Source organism: Pinus tabuliformis, chromosome X (assembly GCF_031772625.1).
Source record: "Pinus tabuliformis cultivar Carrire ecotype Pingquan chromosome X, CPIR1, whole genome shotgun sequence".
Classification (NCBI taxonomy): domain Eukaryota; kingdom Viridiplantae; phylum Streptophyta; class Pinopsida; order Pinales; family Pinaceae; genus Pinus; species Pinus tabuliformis.
In genome coordinates this window covers 13,444,538-13,449,511 of record NC_142308.1, presented here as the reverse complement: position 1 = coordinate 13,449,511, position 4,974 = coordinate 13,444,538, and positions in this window count along the sequence as shown.

Below are 4,974 nucleotides of genomic sequence, written 5' to 3'. Positions count from 1 at the left end.
TTAAGTGCAAATTATACCATGAATATGGTCTACGTATAAGTGTAAGAAGAATATAAAGGAACAACAAAAGCAAATTGAGGAAGGAGAGTAATGGAAGCAACAAAAAAGGAGGAGAGGTCCAACAAGGAACAATAATCAAGCTCCCTTACAAGAAAATGCAGGAGCAAATGGGAAAGGCCCCATGTACCCAAAAAAATGGGCCAACAACTAGAGAAGGCACCTCAGCAAGCATTAATAAGCATTCCCCAAATCCAAATAATAGTTTTGATGTCCTAAACCAACTGTCGAATGTTATGAATAAAATAATACAAAATAGTAAATAATTAAAAATAATTAAAATAATAATTATTTATTAATAAAATAATTAATTATGAAAAGTTGAAGTCAAAATAAGTGATCATTAATCTCTTGTGGCCTGCTAATGCCTATATAGGCAAACCGCCACAAGGCAATGAAAGTACCATATGTGATTCAATCTAATAAAAATTACATTTTACATTACATAAAAAATACACTTCTCATTAGAGATTCTAAGTTTATCTCCAATAGTGATATCAGAGCACTCGGTCCTTGGTTTCTCTTCTGCTGCACAATCTATTGTTATGTCGCTCGCACCTTCGTTTGCTTTGTTCTTCCTTCACAAACCGAGCTTCATCACTACTGCGCCATCCTTTTTATGTTCCTGTGTTCACGTCCGACAACATCACTCCCTTCCATACATCCACCACAACAAAAGTTTGTGTTCATTTCTTTGACTGCTATCTCCATCGACCATCATGGCTTTTCCCATCACCCGAACCATCTACTACATCTTCCCTTTCCCCACACAGCAGCTGAAAAATTGACACTTTGTTCCCCCAACGGCCCTGTTCATATGAATAACCAATTGTATTCCCATCGTCGTTTTTTTATCGCCACATCCCTGTCAACACGCATGTCCCCCATTTCGTAGTTCCTTTCCAAATTGTCTCATGTATACCCTTCCTCAGTCGTCACACTTTGGTAATCATTTTGTCCCCCATCAACCCTTCTCAAACAACATCACGTTCCCTTTCCATTAGCCATATAAATTATATAACTATTACATAATATTTATATAAAACAAGAAAAAGGTGATGAGCAACGAGGAATTACAAGATGATGTTAACTGCGATAGTGATGAAGTCAAGAAAAAGGTGATGAGCAACGAGGAATTACAAGATGATGTTAACTGCGATAGTGATGAAGTCAATAGTATGCAATATCGTCTCAGTAACATAGAAAAGTTGCAAATATAATTTAGGGAAGAAGAAAAAAATTGACGTTGATGATGGAGCAAATACTATAGAAATACTTCAAAATTGACAAAACCACCAAAAGAATTGATGACGATAGTGAACAACTTAATCAATTAATGGAAAAAGTGGACATGTTAACAGTTCAAACTTTTCAAAGACCATAATCTAGCCCGCAAAACAAAATTGTGCATGAACTTGCAGATCCGCTTGAGATATGCTTTTCAGGTAGCCAATATTACACTAAATTTCCAAAAAAATACTATCAAGATATTAAAAAGGAGCTACCCAAGTATGATGGTAAAGACCATAGAGGCATTATTGTTTGGGTTAGTAAAATGGAATCCATTTTCGAATCAAGCTCACCATTAGGTGAACGTGAGAAAATCATGAGTGCATCAAACAATTTGGACGCAGAAGCATATGAATGGTTTTTATGGTGGTCTCGAAAATGTGATGCCAATTATTTTCATTGGAATAATTTCGTGGATGCCTTGCTAAAAATATTCTATGATGAAGAAGAAGATGGTGTCTACAACAAATTTGTTCATCTCAAGTAAAAAGGGTCTATAAGTGAATATATTGGTGAGGATTTACTGATGAGTAACTACTTAAAATGTATAGGTGTGGACTTAAAGATTATATTCATGCACAAATGAAATTGTACAAAACACAAAATATCGAAGAATCTAAACATGCAACAAGGCTTATTGAACAAAAACATAAGTTCAATATGCCATCATTCAAGGAAGACGAAAACCAACAACAATACTCAAGTAAAAAAGAGACGAACAAATGTAGATATTGTGGAGATAAATGGACATCATGGCACAAATTCCTTAACAAGAAATTATATACTTATGAAGTTGAAAAAGAGTCAGACACTTCAAGTAATGAGTTAGAAAAAAGGATCAAGAAGAAAAATAATTGTCGCAAGTGTGGAGAAAATTGGACATCGGAACAAAAATGTGAAGACATGTCCTTACATTACTATAAGATGGTAGATGGAAGGCAAGTTCAAGTATAAGAACCTGATGAAGAAATCACTATAATGCACAATGCTGATATGGATTTTGAAGAAACATCACAAGAAGCATCATTAGCTGCAATCTCATGTGTTCGACAAAATCAAGATGAAGAAAGCAATTTTTCAAAAGATAAAAAACAACAAGCAACTGCAAAATACATTCCACCACGCCTTCGAAAGTAGAGAACCCAGTCTCCAAGAAGAAAGAACACTAAACTTAAAACATCACCAAAAAACATGACGAGGATATTACACCCTAAAACCCTGAAGCTTAAAGGGATCATAAGAGGCAGAAATGTCAATATAGTTGTAGATTCTAATAGTACTCATAATTGTAAAAACATTGATCTTTCTAAACAACATAATCTTGGTGTGTGTACAATCAAGGACTTGACCATGATTTTCGCTACTAGGAAAAAGTTCGAAGAGATAGGAGAATGTCATAAGGTTTCAATCCAGATACAAGAACTAGAACTACAGACAGAATTATTTTCCCTTACGCTCAAAGAAATGGATATAGTGCTAGGTGCAGAATGGTTAATACAACTAGGAAGATATACCACAAATCTTGAAGAGTAGTTCATGGAGTTTAGTTGGCAAGAACAACACTAAAATTATATGGTGTTAACGCTTCCATCTTTAAGGAAGGTGCCAATACATATGAGAATTTCACCAACTCACAAGACACAAAACAAGCCAATGTAAATAGATGTTATTCCATAACAACGTGTTGAACTAAAGATAACCCTACTCATTATGCCTTGAGGACAAAGCATCTCTAAGGGGGTGGTGATGTTATGAATAAAATAACACAAAATAGTAAATAATAAAAAAATAAAAAAATAGTAAAAAAATAAAATAAAATTATTAACTGTTTATTAATAAAATAAGTAATTATGAAAGGTTTAAGTCAAAAGATGTGACTATTAATCTCTTGTGTCTTGTCAATGCCTATATAGAAAAACCGCCATAAGGCGATGTAAGCACCATATTCGATTCAATATAATAAAAATTACATTCTATATTACATGAAAAATACACTTCTCACTATATATTCTAAGTTTGTCTCCAACATCGAAAGATAGAAATTCCAGCAAATGAAACAACAAAGGAAAATCCCCCTAACCTTACCAAGCCCTCTTCCTCGAATGTGAAAAATGGTGCGCCCCTCCTTGGGAATGCACTAGGGGAAAATTTAGGAGAAATATCTTACTCAAATGACAAAGAATTTAATTGCCCTAGGGCTCTTAAGGATCACAATGGAGGGCATTTGGCAAGCTTGACGAATGAAAAATCAGATGTTGATAGGGAGAAAGAAATAGATTGATCATAAAGGAAAGAAGGAAGGAAAACAAATTGAGAGATTCAAAATGAGAAGATTGAGAAGGATAAAGAGATGGGGACCCAATCAATAATTGATCCTTCTAAATGCTCACAAGAAACGTCAAGAAGAATGGACTTGGCCCTCAATTAGGGGGTAGTAAATCCCAAAGAAAGTAATGAAATTTCTCTCATGGAATTGCAGGGGATTAGGAATTGACAAAAAGGTGTTTTAAGTTATATATTTGATAAAAAAAAATAAAAATAATAAAAATAAATAAATAAATAAATAAATAAAATAAATAAAATAAAATAAATAAAATAAAATAAAATAAAATAAAATTGTTGGTCATCCTCCTGCTCCAAGAGATGAAAATGGGGGAACGTGAGTCCCTCCAAAAATTGCCAAAGGTATGTAAATATTTGAATATCAAGGTGATTGGATAGCGTGGTGCTTCGGGAGGGCTTTGCTCGATATAGTCCACTAATGTTTTCAAGCTAGTAGACTCCATCTATGTGCCTCATTGGTTAGTGACCATATTGCTTCTCCTTTTGTCGAACAAGGTATGCAACATTCTTATTGTGTATTTGCCCATTCATTACATGGAAAAGGCTAGTTGTTGGGCTTCCCTTCTTAATCTTAAAGATACTCCTTGGAAACAAGACTGTATTATTGGAGAGGATTTCAATACAACCATTCTCCCTTGGGGAAAAAAGGAGGATCTCATATGAGAGACCAATTCCAAGAGAGTCCAGAAGACCTCATATATTCGATAGATATAATGGGTATTAAGTGTGTTGCCAATAAATATACATGGAACAATCGCAGAATGGGACAAGGGCATATCGCTGATCGCCTGGATATATTTTTGTTTGTTGCCCCTTTTTTGTCCCAAGATTTCTAAGTTTCTTTGCATGTTTTTCCATGGGCTAGTTCAAACCATCACCCAATTTCACTTGAGGTATACCAAACAATGAATTATGGGCCATTGCCCTTTCGGTTTTCCCCTGTATGGATATATAGAGATGATTTTTTAGGGGATGTTGAGTAGTTTTGGAGTCATTAGGCGAGTGGATCCCCCATCACAATATGGGAAAAAAAAATTCTAAATCTTGCTCTTAAACAGTGGATTAAATCCAACAATGAAGATAAGAGTGTTAAATAAAAATACACATGAAAATTCTAGAAGAAATCCAATGATGAATAGAGTAAGGATAAGTGACCCAAGAACTTCTTAAGCATAAGCAAACATAATTTCAAGATTTTCATCAACATCTCAGAGTTGAGGAGGAATAATGGCACCTTAAATATCACAGTTTTTTGTTGCAGTCCATGATCGCAATACCAAATTC